General features: G+C 35.1%; 1 protein-coding gene across 1 annotated transcript in view; it reads right to left on the bottom strand.

Moving 5' to 3' along the window:
• The window catches only part of LOC111154452 (contactin associated protein like 2), a 2,043,877-nt gene that overhangs the window by 1,305,917 nt on the left and 724,269 nt on the right, over positions 1-13,691 (bottom strand). The gene's annotated exons all lie outside the window — the stretch shown is intronic.

Below are 13,691 nucleotides of genomic sequence, written 5' to 3'. Positions count from 1 at the left end.
TTTTATCCGCTGTTTTTCTTTGAAATCCAGGGTCACTGTTCACTTTATATTTTCACATAATGACTGATCTAAAGAAAGATTTTTCAAGTTATCAAAAAAAATTTTATGGAAGATACATACTAAGCAAGACCCCAATTAGTAAGTTCACTATTTCTGTATTTAAGGCCAACTGAATGAGATCATATACAATCCATACAATAGCAACTAAGCGAAAATCTTCACGCTTAAAGTTTACTCAAGCTCAAGAGTGACTATAACACTGGTTTATTTTTTAGTCTGTTTGAGACAGTGCAGTAACTGGAGGCATGGGAATGACCACGCTAATCCTCAGGGTCTCTATTACAACACTGACCCATGGAGAGCCATGTGGATAGGGCCATGTTTGTGTACATAACTGTAGTCAAGTACAAGAATGTGAGTACATTATATGTTTCACAGAATTTTGGACTCCCAGCCAAGTGAATTTTAACAAATCTTCAGGTAAAAAATGAAAATAGCATCTAATTAAGAGCATCTGCTCTAATCTTTGAGGGCTCTCTGTAAGGTCTTTGCTAGATAGCCAACCAACATCATGCCTTTCCACTATGGTACAAATACAAATATGATGCATAAATCTTTGTTCTCATTCATAGGGAAACTCAATGTGTTGCACTGTTATTATTTTTGGAAAAGATTCCTAGATGTCATGGGACATTTGAGGTACTATTACAAGAAAGAGTGATTCGTTACTGTTTCTTCAAGGGATAATACAGTGGGATACAAGGTTGCCAAAATACACCATCTTTCAACTTTTGTTTTCATTAGGAAAGGTTCTAATGTCATAGCTTCTTTAATGTTACAAACTCTGAACATGATATTTGAGATGTAGCATAAGATTAAATAATCCATTCCATATATCGAATACATACTTCCTTAATTCTCAAAATGTAAAATTAAAATAGAATAAATGGCTTTACTATGACTGAATAATCTAAAGAACTGGCAGGCAGGGGAAGTTCTAGCTCCTAAAGTCTAATCACTACCATAGACTTTGCACCCGATCAATTATTCTACCTTCATTTTCCCCAATATACTAACTGATAAAAAGGGCATGTTAGCCTTTATCCACAAGAGGATGCTTCCAAGGATGAATAATTAAAAGGGTTGGTAAGTTCCTTTTAATTAGAATGGTTGCCAACAAATAATAACCCCTTTTTTCAAAATTGAATGCCCAGAGGTTAATTGACTTGCCAAAGTCTCAAGCATTATCCACCTGCATCTATATTCAGATTGCTAAATACATTTATCTTTTAAATATTCATGAAGCATTAAAGTATTTGTTCTTTGACTGATCAGATATAATTTCATTCTTTAGCCACTTCATGTAGGCAAATGAAGCAATGTAACACAACCCTGATAATCTTGATAAAGAAGAAACACAAGGGCCAAAGAATATTTGAGCTGGAGTTCATGTTTTCAAATGGTCTCACTGAATGTTGATATTCTTCTGATTATAGCTTTAATTTTTTATTTTTATTTTTTTAAGGATTTGTTTTTATTTTTTTATTTTTTAAAGATTTTATTTATTCTTTTTTAATTTTTAAAGATGTTATTTATGTTTGTGAGAGAGACAGAGCATGCCAGAACACAAGCTGGGGGGAAGGTGGGCAGAGGGAGAAGCAGACTCCCACTGAGCAGGGATCTTGATGTGGGACTTGATCCCAGGACTATGGGATCATGACCTAAGCCGAAGGCAGGCGCTTTACTGACAGAGCCACGCAGTCATCCCAAAGATTTTATCTTTAAGTAATCTCTGCACCCAACTTGGGGCTTGAACTCACAATCCTGAGATCAGGAGTTGCATAGTCTACTGACTGAGCCAGACAGGCACCTGATTACAGTTTTTAAATTAGGAGATGATTTTCATATATGTATGTAATGTTTAGAGATGGACTGACAATCTCCAGGTGTCAGGAATTTAGGCGTAATTAGAATAATACTAATAACAGTGATTTTAATGCATTAGTATAGTACTTTATTCTTTACTAAAGGCTTTATGTTGAATCTATCAAATAAGGAAATTTCAAAAAAATATTGTACACTTAAGAAAGCAGCTCATTATAAGATAATTAAATTTTTGAATTTTAATAGACATTTGAGAAAAAGAGGGATTAAGGAAAATGTGAAAATAAAGTGAATATTCATAGAATGCAAAAATAAGCAAGTTCAGTCCATGATTTTCCCATTTATAGGTGTTGTATCAATGGTCAGTGTGAGAGCTGCTGGTCAATAAGAAGAGATAGAAAAGCAAGCCCATATGCATCATGCTTGTTAAAATTCTTGTCATTTGGAGATTTTTACTGTTCTGCTAATACTATCCGAGTCCCTGGTACATATATTTTAGCAGATGTCATTGACAGTACTATGATGATAATAAGGAATTCTTTGTCTTGTTTCAAGAGATGTTTTTTCATTTGTATAAAGAAATACTATAAGTGAACTTAGGTGTTTAAGTTTAGAAAATATATACAAAACTAATACAGCTGATTAATATATGTTTATATATTTAGTATATGTTTATTAAGTACTGGACTACAGAGGCTATTCTAGAACTTTCCTAAAACCAAGCAGTATGTGTACGCTGCTGGGTTAATGGGAGGATCTCTATAAATGCTAACAGCATTATTTCCACTTCATGAACTCTGTTACCCTCAGATTCTTTCCACTGGCTTCTCCTTTTAGTCTACAAACATGTTCAGCTTTTTTCCCTAACCTATAAAAAAGAAAAGAAAGAAGTAAACCAGCCTTCCTAGACTGCAACAGCCTTCCTGACCACCCCTGTGTTCTCCCCTAAGTCTCTGTCTCCTGAGGTATTTCTTGTGTTCTCCCCAACCCTCTCTCACACCATCCCCAACTATTTTTTTAATGTACACTTTATAATCACATCTTCATTCTAATTAGCTGTAATCTCCATGAGGGTAGAGAATATATCTTTTATTGCCCATTGTTCATTGTATCCTCTGAGCCATAAGAGCCAGAAGAGTGAATTTGAGAAATATTTGCTAAATAAATGAATTCTTACCACATACTTGTGTTTATGTACCTTCCTCAACCATTATTCTATTTAAAAATCCTGTTTTAAATTTGGGCCTGGTACACACATCTCTAAAAGTAATCTCAATCTCCAGTTACCACAGGAGCTGACTCTGCTTCTCTAGTATCACTGGTTTTCCTAGTATTTCTGATGACATTATTAAAATTTTTTCTTTTGTTTTATTTGTCTGTTGCATGTTTTCCTAGCAAGCCAATTGAATTTTGTTGAATCTCTTTATCATTGGCTATCTCTTTTCTATTTACTCACTGAGTGACCACATCCAATCTTTTTTCCTCTTCATTGATCATTCATAGTTTATGGCTTCAGTATCTCTACTTTCAGTCCACACATCTTTCTCCAGAGCTTGAGAATCCAATTTCTACCTGCCTGCTGTACACCTCATCTAGGTATCTGCTTTCAGTTCAGACCTATGGATTCTCATATTTTCTTTCTTGTCCTCTCTATGTGAGAAGCTAAACATTTCTGTTGGTTTCCATCCAACTCTTCCCACTGTTTTTCTTGCCATTCTCCTATCTCAGTCTCTTCATATTATCCCACAAGTCGTTTTATCATTCATTCTGATCATGATTAGTAATTGTTCCTATGTGTTTCCTGTTTCAAAGCTATGAGACACAAAAAGCCTCTCTTCTAAGGATATACCTAGAGCATAGCTTAAAGAGACTATACATAAGTATGAGGAAATAATACCTGATCACAAACAAGATCTTATTGGAAGAAACAGTGAAAGTAAGCAGGGGCTTCAAATATAAATAATAATTTATATTTCTTTTTATTAAAAAGATTTTATTTATTTATTTGACAGACAGAGATCACAAGTAGGCAGAGAGGCAGGCAGAGAGAGAGAAAGGAGGAAGCAGGCTCTCTGCTAAGCAGAGAGCCTGATGTGGGGCCCGATCCCAGGACCCTGGGATCATGACCTGAGCTGAAGGAAGAGGCTTTAACCCACTGAGCCACCCAGTTGCCCCATAATTTCCCTTTCTTAAACTATTCCCATACATTTGTAACTTTTTTTATATTTACCTTTGCAAACACTTCATCTATAAATATGTACATAGTTCAATTAAAAGTGTGTCTTGGCTATTAAAAGTAGAAGTGGTTGGAGGTGACAGGCTTTCAGGACTTAGTATCCATGCCTTGTGGAGGTCAGTACCCATGAAGACAACCATGCTGACAAGTCCATATGGTAACAACTGCTTCAAACTATTGATAAAGGATATTTGTGTCTTAGAAGAGCTTTGAGGAGTTGAAGGGGAAAAAACTTTTCTCAATTTCCCATTCTAAGTGTTATGTAGTGGTTGGTAGTGGTTGCCTGGAGATATGTGCTGAAATAGCTTTTGAGGTTACCTCCAGGCTCAGTGGGAAAGATTGCAGTAATCAAACAGTAATACCTACATGGGCACTAGGAATGTGAAGAATGGTTCAGTGTGGTATAGCACTTTATTTGTTCAAACTAAGCTTTTTCAGGTTTCCGTGTGCTGCCTTATCCTGATACTTAGTAAATGCTCATGTAATCATACCAATTATAATTTTATAGTTGTGGCTTTGTTTCCACTTGTTCTTAATTACCCATTTTCTTGATTTTTACTTGTCCTTTTAAAATTTTCTCTATGTTACATATTTTTGCAGAAGGAGCACATACAAAATATTGCCATGTATTCCATCATTTCATCAAATTAATCTCTGGTTAATTCAATTACTATCCAACTACAGAATCATATTCATCCATTCCCATTCTTCCTCTCCCTCCCCCAATGATATTAATCATTCTGATATTCCAAACCCCTTTGTTTTCTTGGTATTCGTGCCTTATTTTGTCAATATTCTCTGAGGATGGGAAAATTATTTCTGGGTTCATCCACTAAAAACTAAATCTCAGCAACATGAAAATGTTTGAATTACATTTTGATCAGTTTAATTACTTTTACTTCTTATTTGCAAGTTTATTTGTACTTTCAAAGAGCTAAAGAAAATTTCTAAGAATATTCTTTACCTCTTTTTAAACTTTAAGATCAAATTTTTAAGAAGTTCAAGAAGAGGGATATTTATTTGTATAATATAGTTAATAAATTGTAGAAGGATATATACAGGGGTGATAGAAAGATAAAGTTAAATTACATGAATATGTCAATAGATAGAACAAAATTGATCAAATATAGGCAATTTCATAGAATACAAACTGAGTAAAACACTAAAGAAATGGTATGTATAGAATTCAGGATTGTGGTTACCACTGGGATGGGAAAGGTGATATGACCTGGAAACTCTTCAGGTATATTCTATGCTTTGTTCTTAACTTTGTAATGGGTATTTGTGTTTTCATCAAATTACTACTTAAGAACTATACATACATTTTATATGCCCCTTCATCTATGATGTTTTAACAAGTAAAATTGAGGTAAGGTCTTTCATTTTCCAAAATACAAGTACATTCTCCTTTGTTCTTTTAATATTTATGTCATATTTCTCAGACTTTGGAGTATATCAGAAACTTACGAAGTAGTTATTCATAAACTCATCCTTTGGCTATCTCCCCAGTGATTCAAAATAAGTTCTCAAAGTCAACAGATGAATGGGTAAAGAAGATATGGTATATATGTATACAATGGAATATTACTCAGCCATAAAAAGAATGAGATTTTGCCTTTGGCAATGACATTGCTGGAGCTAGAGAGTATTATGCTAAGCAAAATAAATCAGAGAAAGAAAAATACCATATTATTTCACTTATATGTTGAAGTCAAAAAACAAAACAAATGAACATATGAGGGAAAAAAAGAGAGGCAAATCAAGAAACAGACTATTATCTATAGGGAACAAACTGATGATTACTGGAGGGTAGCTGGGGGAATGGGTTAAGTAAGTGATGGGTATTAAGGAGGGCACTTGTGATGAGCACCAGCTGTTGTATGTAAGTGATGTAATGTACTAAGTTCTACACCTAAAACTAATATTACACCATATGTCAACTAACTGGAATTTAAATACAAATTTGGAGAAAAAAGAAAAAAGAAAACTTGTCTTTAATATTCTCAAACAAAACAAGGAGGTATCTTTCATTACAAGGCTGTAAGAGGAAGGGAATATACAAGGATGAGAGAATAGGGACTCCTTCAGTTCTCCATGAGGTGGCTTCATTCTAGAACTGGTGGTGGCTGCAGGTGATACAGGTGTCATATGTGATGCCCAGAAAACCAACAGTCTTTCTCTGGACCATTTGATAACTGACCTTTCCATGGTAACATTCAAAAGATACCCATTTAAGTCTCATCACTGAGAAGAGGATCATATTTTCCTTCTTAATCTCATTATTGATGTGGGAGAAATGATTAATATGAAAGCCTTAGAATAATCATCCAGGGTTAATTCTTGTTGGGAAGTCAACTGTCATAACCATTACAAGCACTGAATATGATGCCTGACATATTGTGGGACTCAACAGTATTGAACTGCTATCATAGTTTTTTCATATTTTGCCTAAATTCATAAGTTTTAGAATTCTTCTGAACTCATATTTTTGCCACGTGCTTTTAACATTTGTATTTGTTTATCTTTTTCACTAATTATTGAGCTTCTAGGGTGATGGATGTTCATCTTTTTTTCTGTCATCCTATGTGCTTTGATTCCTTCTCACTGATTTATTGAGAAGAATGTATCTAAGTTTTTACTTCTCTCTTGAGTTACCTCTCCTTGCATCATTTCTTACTCATCTTAGGTGGGGGTCCACACAGAAAAACATGGTTAAATAAAACTGATGGAAGGACTGAAGTCAAAGAACTGGCTGCATAGTTAGAGATCTTATGCAAAATTTTATAATGTGTTACTGGGAAGAAAACAGTGTTTCTCAGGAGGAGACACTGAGTGTAAAAAAAGACAGGAGAAAAGAGAAGTTGGTAACATTAGGGAGCATCACTTTTTCTACAAGTATAAAAATGTGTGACGATCAGAGAGAAGTGTCTTTCTGGATGTGTGTATTAGGGGAGAATGACAGAGATCTCCCAAGATAACCAAGGGAGTGCCATTTATTGCAGGAAGGGGAGGTATTGTGTCAGCACCACAACTGAAGGACAGCTCCCTGCCTGCTGCCCTGGTAATTTCTAGTGTAGAATTTCCTCCATTGACATCCACAGAATGAATACCGGCAGAGACTGATCACCCAAAATTTTTCTTTGTCTTTTAAAATTACCTTTCCTGGGGCACCTGGGTGGCTCAGTGGGTTAAAGCCTCTGCCTTCGGCTAAGGTCATGATCCCAGGGTCCTAGGATCGAGCCCCGCATCAGGCTCTCTGCTCAGCAGGGAGCCTGCTTCCCCCCCCACCCCCCGCTTGCCTCTCTGCCTACTTGTGATCTCTGCCTGTCAAATAAATAAATAAATAAAATCTTAAAAAATAAAACAAAATTACCTTTACTTAAGAACTGAAAATTTCTACTTCAAGAAATATATGAGTTTCTCAAGCCTTGGTACTAGATACTTCTCATCTCTATTACAAAAAAACATTGGTTTCCAGATTTTAAATACCATCTATGTGTTCATGACTCTTAATTTATATATCTAATCCGGACTACACACCAGTTGTGACTAACTAAACCTACATATGACTAACCATACCTACATATCTAAGTATAACCAGACCTACATATCTAAGTATACCCCTTTACCAGGGTGTAGCCATCTGACTAATTCTCAAAGTGGAATGTTAGTGTGAGTCATGTGTATTACTTCCTGGTCAATGCCTTTATGAAATAGACTTGTTTTTTCTACTTGTTTTTTTCTACTCTGTATCTTCTTCTAAGCAAATAAGGTGGAACCCAAGATAAACCTTGGATGCTACATCTTGATCATATCCTAGATGACTTTTGAAACATATCTGGCATAGGATAGAACTGACATGAATCTCTGAATGACTCATAGAACTACCCATACTTTCTAGGAACACCAAATTGTTCCATTACATGTGATAAAAGAGACATTTTATTCTCTTTGAGCAATAATTTGTTTGGTGGCCTAGCTAGTACTTGCTAACTAATATACGGTCATAATTGCCTAAAGGTATTATAAGTATCTCAAACTGAGAAAACCCCAACTTTGATTTTTGCCCCTAAATCTACTCCTCTTCCACTCTTTTCCATTGCAGAAAATAATAAAAATCAGTTACTTATTCTTTTTATTACATTTCTGGAAATAGTCTAGGTACGTAAAATGTATTTACTCATTTTTCCTTATAAATAGAGAGCACTATTAATAGAGCACTTATAAATAGAGAGCACTCTATGAGAGCACTATTTTTAATCCACATTTTACAGATGAGAAAGCAGAAGTACAATGACATCAAACAATATACTAAAGGTCATTTAGCAAGTGTCAATGACAGAATCACATTCACCCATACTGGCCACCTGATGCATGTTCTTCACCATTTCACTCTACTGCCTCTATCTGATTCAAGGACACTTCTCTTAACCAACAAATATATTATTTAAAAAATATCTGCAGGAGTTGGATTCAAGAGAAAATATGCATAGGGGATAATAAGGCTATAAGTAAAATTAACACATAGAAATATTTATCATATGCCAAACAACACTACAGAGGGGAAGAAAAAAATATATATATATGTATACAACTTTTAGCTACACAACTGCCTAAATTACTTAGTGGACAAGACAGGGAAAGAAAATGGATTCACATATTACTATAGTTGCCTGAATGAATAAATGAAAACTACTCTTTCAAGTTTTTAGGGTACTAATAGCATAGAGAATATTTTCATTTATTATGATATTATTTTGAACTACATTCTTTACCAGATTCCACAAATAAAGTATTTAATAAATTTCAAAATATGCAAAATATGCTAATCCCTATGCACACATTTACATGGAAGTCAAAACTATACTGATAAGCCAATAGCTCTCTGATTATCTGGAGTGAGGCAGAGGTGAAGCTAGAGTATACAAGGTTATGAATATATGCCATATTTTCCTCTAAATCATTCATAAATATATTTTTAATGCCTAGGGCTTGAAAATAATTTGGAAAGAGATCATTTTAGATAGATTTCTCTGACTAAACCATGGCTGTATACATATTTTGCCATTTACACGTATGTATGTGTACACACACACACACACAGATAAGTTAGAAGGATGGATAGACAGACAATAGTTAGCTTGCTAGCTAGATATAGAGAAATATATATATTTTCCATTTAAAGTAAACTGAAAAGATAAAGGTGAAGTCCTCTAAATAAAATCAATGTGCTAAACCAGAAATTAGCCTTAAGACAATAACAGTACCTCAACATAAGAATGGCTGAATAATATGGAACGAGTGGGCTGAAATCATCTTCTATAAATAATCTTGTTTCTATTCCTATAATCACTTAAGAAATATTCACTGTATACTATGTATCAGGGACTGTTATGGACACCCAACATGTACCAGTTTAAAAACAAAGAGTCCAATTTACTCAAAGTTAAAATTCTAGGCAGACAAAACAAATAAATATAATATGTAACTAAATTATATGCTATGATAAAAATCCATAAATGTTGTGAAATTTTTCAAAGAGCAGAACAAGGAAGAGTGGCCATGAAGATTTTGAGAGTAAGGGTGTATAGACCCAGTATTAAATAGAGTGGATAGGATAGGATTTATTGAGAAGATAACATTTGTTCAAGTACCTGAAGAGAAGTGAGAGTTAGTCAAAGGGGATATCTGAAAAAGAATATTCTAGATAGAGGAAATATCCAGTGCAAAAAACCCAAAGTTCCAGAATCAGTGTGCCTGTATCTAAGTGAATAAGGATGAGAATGGTAGTTAAGAGGAGTAATGAAGTGATGGGGGTGGCCTGGGTGGCACCCTTGATTAAGTGTCTGACTCTTGGTTTTGGCTCAGGTCCTGATCTCAGGGTCATGAGATCAAGCCCCTGTTGGGCTCCACACTCAGCACAGAATCTTGAAATTCTCTCTCCTTCTCCTTCTGACTCTCCCACTCGAGCTCTCTCTCTCAAATAAATAAATAAATCTTTAAAAAAAAAAAGAGAGAGAGAGATAAGTAATAGGGAACAGCTATAAGGATATTGGCTTTTACTCTGAGTAAAACGGTGAACAATTACAGGGTTCTGAGCAGTAGAGCAGTTACATGATCTGATTTCTATTTTAAAAGGAGAATTATGGCTGTTCTATTGACATTGGTGTACATGGGAACAGGAATAGAAATAGATCTGTTTAAGTTCTTACAATCATTCAAGAAATAGCTGGTGTTTCAGACCAGAAAGGTAATAAGTAGTTGTATTTCGGATATATTTTCAAAGTTGAGCAACAGGATGATCTAATGGATATGAAAATGTGAAATATAGAGAAGTCAATGATAATTTGTACTAATCATTCAAAATAGTGGAGTTGAAATTAACTGAGAAGAGAAATACCTGGTGTTTAAAGACATAAAACTGACTGGGATGACCAAGGAGGTGAGTGAATGTAAATGGGAAGTAAAGAAAACTAAAGACTGAGTCTTGGGGTATTTTAATAGTTAAGGAAAAAGTACGGGTTATTAAAAAAAAAAAAAAAAAGTCAACGTGGAAGACTAAGAAGAAAGAACAAGAAATTCAGTAGGAGGAAACCCAAAAGAATGTGGTGCCCAGACATCAAAAAAAGTATATAATGGAAGAAGAAATGCTCCACTCCGATAAATTTTGAAGACATGACAAGTTCAGCAACAATGGAAAAGTGACCACTGATGGCATAGTGGGAGTGAAAGAAAACTTGGAATATGTGGGGGTATGAATATATGGGTTGAAATGGTCCAAGAGAAGATAGAAGAGAACTGAATGGAGCAAGTTAAAACATTTCTTGAGAATTTTGCAACAAAGGAGAACAAAGGAGTAGAGCAGTCCTTTGGTGGGAATCAAGATTGGATTTTCTAAAATCTGAAGAAATCACAGCATATTTGGATGCTGAAGAGAAGATCTAGAGAGTAATGTGATAAGATGAGAGAGAGGGGGTAGTTTCTAAAGTTAAGTCCCAGAGTTGTTAACATGAACTGGGCTTTAATGCATAAACAGTGGGAATGGCCATAGATAGAAACATGGATGTTGTCTGGTTCTTTCCTCCTGAACTCCCCCACTTTTGGCTGGCTGACAGAGGAAGAAGTAGAGAGTGCAGAGCCCCACAGGAACCAATCTGTGCGCCAGGATGAAAGTGTTAGATATGACTACTCCCCACATTACACTGGCCGAAAGGAGTCATCTGTGATGCCTAACTTCCAAGGACGACCAGAAATCAGGCTGTGTGTCAAGAAAGAAAAGGACATTGGCTTGGTGAACAACTAATCATCCACTCCCACGCATTTAGCTTCTTGATTCTAAAACAAACAAACAAACAAATAAATGAATGAATAAATAAATTGTGAGACTTCTTACTGATTAAATAACATAATATAATAAATAAAAGAGAAAAAGGAAGGGCTTTTATAGTACTGTCAACCTAAAGATACATCCAAATTTAATAATGTTAATGTGTAGAAAACCTCCTGATAATCACTTATTCTTAAATAATACATGCTACAATTTCATTTGCTTTTCCTTAGGTTTAAAGAACTATTTTATCAAGAAGGCTGGGTGGCTCAGTCAATTAAGTGTCTGCCTCTGGCTCAGGTCATGATCCCAGGGTGCCGGGATCGAGTTCTGCATTGGGCTCGTTGCTCAGTGGGGAGCCTGCTTCTCCTTCTGCCTGCTGCTCCCCTGTTTGCACTCTTTCTCTGTCAAACAAATAAATAAAAATCTAAAAAAAAAAAAGAATAATTTTACCAATAACATGATTTGAGGAAAGATTTTGGCTCTTGTGTCAAACTCGTTAACTTGGTTATTATTTAAAGAGTCCTAAATTATAGCTAAGGTCAATAAGTTATATGAGTGCATTAATATTTAAGTGATCATACGAATATTAAATGGATCTTATGTTTTGTTTTGTTTTCTTGTTACCTGACTGGTTTTTCATTATGGGATTCAATTTTAAGTATGCATCTAGTAGGAAACTATGGGCTCGGGTTAGTGTTAGGATTGAAACTGAAGTTGAATTTAGAAACAGGGTCAGAGGTGTCAGAGTCACAGGTTAGGTCACGAGTTAATTTTAACAACTTTTAAAAAAATTTTAATTGATCTCTTTCAGTACCTACCGGTGTTAATGTATAATGCTGCACTGCTCTTATTCTGTCAATAAATTTGTTCAAGTTCCATTAATTGGGGAGATAGATCACTCTCTTGGTGCCAATATGCCGTTTTAGTGATGTCCTTTTAAATAAACTTTGACTCTGGCTTGCTTTTCTTTAAGGTGTGACTCACCCTTTGTGGAGGAAATTGAAATACACTTCCTAATCTCTGCTGAAGGAAACCTGAAAAATCTAATGTAATTTTCCACGAGTTGCCTCAAACTTTTACCGTTATGTTCAATCTCGATTGCTTTTAATATCATTTCATTCATAGGATCTGAGTCCACATACTGTGTCAGCATTTTGGGCTTTCTTCTGAGGGCCTGGGAGTTGTCTGATATGTAAATGTAAAATCTCGGAAGCTTTAAAGAGTTCATCCTCAGAGCTGCGGATTCACATTATCCCGTTATCATTTTCTCAGTGTTGGATTCTCCCTGGTGTTCTAAACGTGTTGAGGTTGGAAAAAAGGCATTTATGCTGACATGTACAACGTTACATGAAATAAATAATGTATAACAAATTCTATCTAAAGGAGAGGAATATTAGATAATAAGTTTAAATTATCATAATAGAAATGTCAAAAACTGAAATTATGTTATTAATAAATATGACTACCTTTCAGCAGATGCTATCATTAAATAGGAGGTAGTTTACCATTTTAAAAAACAGTTCACCTTAGAGGGAATGAAAGAATCTCAGAGTTGGTAGGGGAACTAGAAAATATTTGGTGCAAGCCCATTTTATACGAGGTATAAATCTCTCTCACTGAGGCTCGTTCTTTCTGATATCTGCACAAAACAAATGAATGCAAAGATGAGTAAATCTCTGAGTAAATTCGCCCAAAAACCCTCTCGAAGAAACACTAAGTCCTCCTCTGTCAAGAGAAGCCCTTCATTTTCCTCCTCAGACTTGATTTGCTAATGTAGACCTTGGTGGTTTTTCCAAAACTAGATCTAATTGTGATTTATTTCCTTCAGTCCAGGCCCTTAGTGCCTCTTCCTACAGATGTTTTCGAATATTGAATTGTTCTGAGCTAATTTCATATCTGTCTTATTTCCTTCCATTTCCAAATTTACTCTGACAAGCATGACTTGTTGGTATCTTTGAGTTCCTTATGCCTGAGGGCACATGCACAATCTATGACTTTCCAGAAACTGCTATCACCCCCTTCCACTCTACAATTCCTGTTGCACAAATATGCTTCTATAGTGTAAATGTTCAAATAATATGTTGATTTTATTTTTTGTAGTTTCTCTGAGCACAGGATATAGAAGTAAGCATAAAGGGAGTAGCATTTCATAACTAACACCGTTAGTTGGTCATCAGGACCAATCCCGGGTCATACAGTATGTTGACAGATCGTGTGTGTGTGCATGTGTGTGTGTTTCTT

This window comes from Enhydra lutris, unplaced genomic scaffold (assembly GCF_002288905.1).
Source record: "Enhydra lutris kenyoni isolate GAN:26980312 unplaced genomic scaffold, ASM228890v2 scaffoldscaffold37, whole genome shotgun sequence".
Lineage (NCBI taxonomy): Eukaryota > Metazoa > Chordata > Mammalia > Carnivora > Mustelidae > Enhydra > Enhydra lutris.
This window is presented reverse-complemented; position numbering and strand designations above follow the sequence as displayed.